Genomic DNA, 9658 nt, shown 5'->3' with positions numbered 1-9658 from the left:
AAACTTCCAGTTTTGGAGCATTCACAACATTTGTAGGCAAGTTGTTCCACTGATTAATTGTTCTGTCAGGAAATTTCTCCTTAGTTCTAAGTTGCTTCTCTCCTTGTTTAGTTTCCACCCATTGCTTTTTGTTCTAAGATAGATAGATAGATAGATAGATAGATAGATAGATAGATAGATAGATAGATAGATAGATATGGATGGATGGATGGATGGATGGATGGATGGATGGATGGATGGATGGATGGATGGATGATACTTTAGGATTCTGCAACACAAAATAATTTAGTTTGGTATGTTGCATTTTAAGAAATTGATCTGAAACTTTTTTCCCTATTATCACAGGTTAGATTTATGTAGTTGTGACAAAACCAAAGGCTGAACAATTGCTTTCCAAAATGATTTTTTAAATAAAAATAGACCTCAAAATGTATTACTCTGTTTTACTTTGGCTTCTCATTCCCAAGAACTATTTTTACATTTGTTTAATTTTTTCTTTTTAGTATATTTAAAATACAATAATCTCTTTTTACCTGATAGTTTCAGAACACAATGACATACTTCAAAAGTATTTGAAGCATGAATTATTATATCTGAACAATTTTGTTCATTTATTTATGATAAATAATACTAAATAAAGATAAACAACGACATGAAATTAATCAAATGAATATGGTTTGTATTGTATTTCACATGTATAGGTTTGACTTGCTGTTCCCCATCAGTAAAGATTGGTGCAGGTTGAAAACATTGTTAATAAATGTTGTTATTAGAAATATTCCTTGTTCTTAAGAACCTTCTGCCTCTTTAGGGCTAGGAAATGAATTTCCATTCTTTCTGATCAACCTGAGAGGAAACACAATTTAGGTGCTAAAATATTTATCTCAGTGATATGTTGAAAGCATTTCTCTATAAATACTATCATATGTGGTGGACTTGTACATACGTCCATAAATTTTGGACACAAATTAAAAGAATAATGGACCAAGTCATATTGACAAAGATAATAACTAAACCAGAACTATTCCTTCTGGGCATTTTTAGACAGAAACTAAGTAAAGAAGACAGATACCTTATTATCCAAATACTAACGGCTGCCAGATTAACATACGCACAGCATTGGAAAAAAGAAGACATTCCGATAAATTTAACCATCATCAGTAAAATTATGGAATGTGCAGAACTATCAAAACTAACAATGGAAATTCAAAACAAAAATGATTCAGAGTTCTATAAGGCCTGGGAGAAATGGTTCAGATGGTTATCTAACTTTAAAGACAATAAAACAAAAACTAATTAAAATCTCTTAATATAAACCAAAATAAAGATATACACAATAGAAATTCAGACCAAAATCAATACAATCCCTGTCTGAGTTAAATCCACTTGATAATTATTAGTAACTTACTAATATCTCTAACTACTTCTCACTAACAAAAATAACAAACATAATCAAACTAAGCCGTCACAATCTAAATGCCTTCTAGTTTGCAGGTACTCCTCCTCCTCTCTTTTTCTCTTTCTTCTCTCTTTCTTCTTCTTTTCTTTCTTCCCTCTTTCCTTTTCTATCCCACCTCCAATCACCTTTTCTTTCCATGTTATTCTTGGACTATTAAATATTACAGCTATAAGATTATACAAATAAGAATATTGAATACAAAATATTTACATATAGACAAATATTTGGAATGTACATACAATAATATATATAAACTGCTGTATAAAATACTGTTTACCCCATCCCCCTCCCACTTCTCTTTTTTGTATTCCCATCCCCCTTTTCCCTGTTTTCTTTTTTTTATAACCTAATAAGGTATGCCCATGTTTCTTCAGCACTCCATGGACTGCACTGGCTGCCAATTGGTTTCCGGATGCAATTCAAAGTGTTGGTTATGATCTATAAAGCCCTACATGGCATTGGACCAGATTACTTGAAGGACCACCTGCCGCATGAATCACAGTGTCCGCTTAGGTCTCACAGCTGGGCGGAGCGCACCGTAAAACAGGAAGAAAAGGTCCCGCGGAAAGGCGGGGAGGGGGGGTGCCGCCTCACAGCTGACCTTTTCTTCATGTTTTACGCTCCGCCCGGCTGGAGCTTCCCTGGCGGTGACAGGGTGTGAGCTTTGGGGCCCGGAGGGAAGGGAAGGTTGCCGGCGGTAGCAGCGGCAAGGTGGTCAGCTGTGAGGTGGCTACTCCTGGTGCTGCTGCTGCTGCCGCCAGGGAAGCTCCCCCCACGCGCACTTAGCCATGGCGCACTTAGAAACATAGAAACATAGAAACATAGAAGTCTGACGGCAGAAAAAAACCTCCTGGTCCATCTAGTCTGCCCTTATACTATTTTCTGTATTTTATCTTAGGATGGATATATGTTTATCCCAGGCATGTTTAAATTCAGTTACTGTGGATTTATCTACCACGTCTGCTGGAAGTTTGTTCCAAGGATCTACTACTCTTTCAGTAAAATAATATTTTCTCATGTTGCTTTTGATCTTTCCCCCAACTAACTTCAGATTGTGTCCCCTTGTTCTTGTGTTCACTTTCCTATTAAAAACACTTCCCTCCTGGACCTTATTTAACCCTTTAATATATTTAAATGTTTCGATCATGTCCCCCCCTTTTCCTTCTGTCCTCCAGACTCCTTCTGTCCTCCAGACTTAGCTGCGTTTTTCAGGTTTTGAACCCTGCCCAGGAGCCAATCGCCAAAGGTAGGCTTTTGCAAAAGGTAGGCTATTGGCTCCTGGGCAGGGTAAAAAATATGCGCGCTGAGAGCTGCAGCTAAGCATGCTATGGCACATAACTCAGCTTACAGGGATCTATGCTCATGGTCCATCTACTCTGCCCTTATACTATTTCCTATATTTTATTTTAGGATGGATATATGTTTATCCCAGGCATGTTTAACCCTGCTGTTCTGTTTAAGAAAAGTAACAAATCTTCTGTTCCCGGGTCACCCTGACCCGGACCGAAAACTCTTCATTTGCAGTGCTTATGTTTGGTCAATTTGAATACTTTGTTCACTTGGAAAGTAGTCTAAACATTTCTGCACACAATGATATGAAAATTGAACTGAAGAAATTAATCCTTATTGGTTTATTTTGCACATAAATATGCCTCCCCCCCCCCCCGTTTTTGTGAATTTTCTTTAGGTTTATTGATAATTATGCCTGCTAATCTCATACCAACTAAAGTTGGTATGAGATTGGTAGCTTGAACATTTCTGAACATAATGATATGAAAATTGAACTGGAAAAATTGATGCATATTGGTTTATTTTGTTGATGAAATGCACGCCCCCCCCCCGTTTTTTTTAAATAGTCTTCACTTTATGGATAGTTTTGCTAGCAAAATACATTCTATTTTACTAAAGTTGGTGTGGGATTGGTAGCTTGAACATTTCTGAACATAATGATATGAAAATTGAACTGGAAAAATTGATGCATATTGGTTTATTTTGCACATAAAGGTATGCCTCCCCCCGTGTTCAATTATTTCAATTTATATAAAAATTATGCTGTTAATTTCAAACTTACATACTTTTTTTTAGTAAAATGGGTTTGTTTCATAAAATTAGTTCTCTGGCTACAATGTGGTTGATTTTCAAAAGGATATTTCAAATATTTCTAGACAAATATGTATAAACAGTGACAATAATGGTACATAGCAAGGCCGGGGGGTGGGGGTGGCCCTTTTGTGGCAAAAATAAACCAATAAGAACCATTTTTTTCAGTTCATTTATATTTTTCTTATATTCAGAAATGTTCAATTTAGTATATCAAACCTTTTTGGGGAAAATTCCTTAGGGATTTGTAGCCTTAAAAAATAGAAATTGACACGAAATTAAAAAAGGATGGGGGAGGGGCTTTTTGATCAAAATAAAAATATAAGTCTCAATTTTTCCAGTTCAATTTTCATATCATTATGTTCATAAATGTTCAAACTAGTTTTCCAGTTGAAAAAGTTTTCTAAAAGACCAAATTCAAGTACCTAAAAAAAATCATTTTGGTCCGGGTCTATATGACCCGAACAGACTAAACGTGACTTTTTTTTTGCCCAGAAAAAAAAAATTTCCCCCCACCCCCACAAATATTTTTTTGATGATCAGCATTGTTAAATTGAGTAAATGAATGCCTAAGATTTTAAAGAATATTTCGGATTTGGAGCATAAAAAAATAAAAAGTGAAAATGGTTGCAAGCAGCCGGGGGGGGGGCTTATTTCTGATATTAAAAAACCAATAAGAATCATTTTTTTCAGTTCCTTTATATTTTTCTTATATTCAGAAATGTTCAAGCTACCAATCCCACACCAACTTTAGTAAAATAGAATGCATTTTGCAAGCAAAACTATCCATAAATTGAAAAATATTTCACAAAAATGGGGGGGCATGCATTATATCCGCAAAATAAACCAATAAGATTTACTTTTTTCATTTCAATTTTCATATCATTGTGTGCAGAAATGTTCAGACTACTTTCCAAGTGAAAAAAGCTTTCAAAAAGACCAAACATAAGCACTGCAAATGAAGAGTTTTCGGTCCGGGTCAGGGTGACCCGGGAACAGAAGATTTGTAACTTTTTTTGCCCAGCAAAAACTAAGCCCCCCACCCCCCAAAAAAATTCTCATAGAGAGAACCACTGAAATGATGAAAAGTCATGAAATTTCAAGTTTCAGATATGCAGGGAAATTTTTTTTACAGGGACTCAAACTTGGCTTCGGGTCGCATACGACCCGAACAGAACAGCAGGGTTAAATTCAGTTACTGTGGATTTACCAACCACGTCTGCTGGAGGTTTGTTCCAAGCATCTACTACTCTTTCAGTAAAATAATATTTTCTCATGTTGCTTTTGATCTTTCCCCCAACTAACTTCAGATTGTGTCCCCTTGTTCTTGTGTTCACTTTCCTATTAAAAACACTTCCCTCCTGAACCTTATTTAACCCTTTAATGTTTCGATCATGTCCCCCCTTTTCCTTATGTCCTCCAGACTATACAGATTGAGTTCATTAAGTCTTTCCTGATACGTTTTATGCTTAAGACCTTCCACCATTCTTGTAGCCCATCTTTAGACGCATTCAATTTTGTCAATATCTTTTTGTAGGTGAGACCTCCAGAACTGAACACAGTATTCCAAATGTGGTCTCACTAGCGCTCTATATAGCGGGATCACAATCTCCTTCTTCCTGCTTGTTATACCTTTAGCTATGCAGCCAAGCATCCTACTTGCTTTTCCTACTGGCCGACTGCACTGTTCACCCATTTTGAGAAATCACTACCCCTAAATCTTTCTCTTCTGAAGTTTTTGCTACCACAGAACAATGTCAACTGAGATGAATGGGGCTGATCCTAGTCCTGTTGTGTGGGATGAGTTTCATCCTGTGACTCCTGATGAAGTGGACAAGGCCATAGGAGTGATGAGTGCCTCTACTTGTTTGTTGGACCCATGTCCCTTCTGGCTGGTTTCAGCCAGTAGGGGGGTGACATGAGGCTGGCTCCAGGTGTTAGTCAATGCTTCCTTGAGTAAGGGGTCTTTTCCACAACCTTTAAAGGAAGTGGTTATGAGGTCCCTCCTCAAGAGGTGCTTCAGAGGTCGGTCCTCTCTCATCTCCTATTCAATATCTACATGAAACCACTGGGAGATCAAAATATTGACCATATTAGACAATAACACACTCATTAGATAAGCATTACTTATATTTATTAAAACTAATTAATACTACACCATGTTGTGGTTAGCTCTGGCCCTGCTCTTGCCCCAAGGACTGTGGATGTGGGGGAGACATCCAGATGCTGCAGGCCTGTTTTGCCCCCGGTGGAATCTGCTGATGAAGGCTCCTCTGACCAAGAAGACATGAGTGACAGGGAGGAGGAGAGTGGGGTAGACAGCTCAGAAGGAGATCTAGCTCCTCCTTGGATTCAGAACAAGAGTTAATGATACAGCCTTGCATGCGGAGAGAGATGCATAGGCAACAACTGAGAGATTATTATCAAAGAAAATGAGGCTACCTGTGGTTGGGTGGGGCTGTGGTCATTAGTGAGGCTGCTTTAAATAGCAGCCTGTGGTTTTGGCCATTGTGGAGGATTATCCGATCGTTGTGTTTCGTGACTGCTTTACTGACTTTGACTTTTTGTGTGCTGATTTTCCCCCGCTTTGAAACTAAACCAGAGCAAAGTGTGTATCACTTTGTGAAAGAAGAAGGACTGTGCATTGCCTCACAGCTGCAAGCTAAGTATCACAGAACTGATAAGGGACTTGTACAAATTAACAGTTTGTTTGGAGATGAGTGCTCTTTGCTATACCAAAAGAGGGCTTGGTTTAAGTGAATTTTCATTATAAAGAACATTGTTTTGAATTTGCAAACGTGTGTGTGTCAGAAATTTGTACCTGTGAATTTTTGGGAGGATTCTACCAGAGAGCTCGACAGAACACACCATGAGCAAATAAAAGTGAAGGGAAATTTATACCAACTACACATTTAAATCAGAGGTCGTATATTACTGCTATATTACAGCTAAATAGCTGGCATGCTCTCTTTCTCCCATTCTCCTTTCTATAACCCCTTTCTTTCTTTCTCTATCATGATTTTTCACTGTACCTTTTTTATTTCTTTTCCCTTCTTTCTTTTCTTCTGTCTCTGTTTTAATATGATGCATATGATCGTGATATCATGCATTAAATTTACCTTTGTTATTTCTTGTTTTTGTTGTGTTTTTTAAAGTACATATTTAATAAAGATTTTTGTTTTTTAAAAAAGAAACCACTGGGTAAGATCATCCAACAACATGGGGTGAGTTACCTACAATGATGATGCTCAGCTGTACATTTCAATTGCATGTCAGTTTAGTGAAGCAGCGCATTGGAGAAGCTATGTGCCATCATCTCAAGCTTCCCAAAGGCAACTTGTCACTCCTCGCATGGATTTTAGTACAGTCCAACCAATATTCAAAGATTGCATTAGCTATCATAGTCACGTAAGAATCTAATCATGGCCAAGTAAGTAATGGTGTTTATTTCAGCAAGCATTAAATATATCATGAGCCTACCCATTTCTTTCCATTCACATATTTGGAAAACAATCTATCATTTTAGAAGTTGGTAGGGAAAATTGATCAAGGAAAAGATCAAAATTCATTTCAACAGAAAAAGATTTACTATCAAGTACATGCTGCAATTCATAAAGTATTTGAGTTATTAATGAATATTTTATATGGAAATTATTTCCACCTGTTCTAATTGTTTTCAATAGTTTCTTGAAATAATAGGGTCTGATGTGAGTTAACAGGCTAAAGCTCCACCCCAACAAGACTGAGTGGCTGTGGGTCCATCCTCCTAAGGATTATTTCATCTGTCTGTCTATAGTTCTGGGGGGGGAAAGGAGAGATTCCCTCCTCAGATAGGGTTCACAACTTGGGTGTCCTCCTAGATCCACAACTGAAAATTGGAGCAACATCTCTCAGCTGTGGCTAGGGAGTAGCAACCCTACCTAGATCAGGAGGTGCTCTGGACAGTCACTCATGCCCTCATCACCTCTCGCCTTGACTATAGCAATGTACTCCACACAGGGCTGCCCTTGAAGAGCATTTGCCCAGGTTCGCCTGGTGCACCAGTTGCGGCCCTATTTGCACAGGGAGTCACTGCTCACAGTCACTCATGCCCTCATCACCTCGAGGTTCGATTACTGCAACGCTCTCTACATGGGGCTACCTTTGGAAAGTGTTTGGAAACTTTAGATCATGCAGAATGCAGCCGCGAGAGCCATTGTGGGGCTTCCTAGATTCACCCACGTTTCTTCAACACTCCGTGGCCTGCACTGGCTGCCGATGGGTTTCCGGTCACAATTCAAAGTGTTGGTAATGACCTTTAAAGCCCTACATGGCATTGGGCCAGAATACATCCGGAACTGCCTTCTACCGCATGAATCCCAGCGGCCGATAAGGTCCCACAGAATTGGCCTTCTCCGGGTCCCATTGACCAAACAATGTCATTTGGCGGGCCCCAGGGGAAGAGCCTTCTCTGTGGCGGCCCTGGCCCTCTGGAACCAACTCCCCCCAGAGATTAGAATGGCCCCCACCCTCCTTGTCTTTCGCAAATTACTTAAGACCCACCTTTGTCGCCAGGCATGGGGGAGTTAAGTTATCCTTTCCCCCTAGGCTGTTACAAGTTATGCATGGTATGTTTGGTTTTTTATAATAAGGGTTTTTTAGTTGTTTTTATTAATTGGATTGTTCATGTTGTTTTTCCACTGTTGTTAGCCGCCCCGAGTCTGCGGAGAGGGGCGGCATACAAATCCAATAAATAATAATAATAATAATAATAATAATAATAATAACAACAACAACAACAACAACAACAACAACAATAATAATTCACTGCCCTTACGGTGACCAATAAAGGCCCACAGAGTTGGCCTTCTCCAGGTCCCATCTGCCAAACAATGTCAGCTGACATTGTGGTGGTTCTGACTCTTTGGAATCAACTGCTTCCAGAAATCCGTACCATCCCCACCCTGCCGGTCTTCGGGAAAGCAGTAAAGACCTGGCTTTTCTGGCAGCCTGGGATTAGGAATGACTGAGTGTATGTAGGTTTTTAAGGATTTCAATGTATTTTATATTAATTGTTTTCTATTGTCTTATCTTTACACTATTTTAGTAATTGTGATTATTGTTAGCCACCCAGATTCCTGTTGGAATGGGGTGGCATATAAATTTAAATAGTAACTAAATAGAAATGAAATCTGAATCCAAATCTGGCTGGACGTGATTCCCTGCTCTTCTAACTTATATGATGCTAAGATCTTGAGTTCCATATAACAAAGAATCCCAATTTCAGATAAAGTAACATACAGCTAGAAAAATGGCATTTTTACAATTCCTATCATAATTATTTCTGGCATATCAGCAAGATTTCCATTGCACAAGTGTCATGTTTAAAATATCTTAGGGGACATTTCAGGATTCAACTAAGCTAAAGACACAGGACAGATACGACAGTTCAAATGCTCAAAAGAGATCAGTGACCTCTTACAATTCTAACCTAAAAGGATGGATCTTTATTGTTTTCCAGAAATAAAAAAGAAAAAAAGTAAAAGAATAAAGAGTAAAAGCAATATTTCTCACATGTTTTGTTCTAGTTTAACAGATCTTAATCCATTTCTATTACCTTTCTGATACCTTTCTTTATATTTTGTATATTTACATATAATTATCATAAGTAAATTTTACTAATTAATATAGAAAGAGATACATTGAGAAGAAAAAGAGTAATAAAAGTCATATTTCCTAAGGTAATTATTATCCTTCTTTTGTATACTGATACTTTGTATTGTTACATTTTCAGTCTTTATTTCGAATCCATTCGTGCCATTTTTCCCAAATTCGTTTAGATTTTTTACTTTCAATCCCCTTAATTGAATTTGTCATTTCATCCATCTCAATACATGTATATATTTTATCAATAATTAAGCTCTCTGATGGAGTTTGTTCATTTTTCCATGTTTGTGCCAATGAGATTCTGACTGCAGTGCTTATATGTGTTATGAGGAAGAGCGTTTGTTTGGTATAAGATCTTTTCCAAATTCCTAAGAGCAAAATCATTGGTTTATTCATGCATGGAGAAAATCTTGGATGATTTTCTAGATTAGGCCTGTTGGAAATTTCTCTATC

Source organism: Erythrolamprus reginae, chromosome 2 (genome assembly GCF_031021105.1).
Source record: "Erythrolamprus reginae isolate rEryReg1 chromosome 2, rEryReg1.hap1, whole genome shotgun sequence".
NCBI classification, from domain to species: domain Eukaryota; kingdom Metazoa; phylum Chordata; class Lepidosauria; order Squamata; family Dipsadidae; genus Erythrolamprus; species Erythrolamprus reginae.
The sequence above is the reverse complement of the archived record's forward strand: the minus strand, read 5'-3'. Positions refer to the sequence as shown.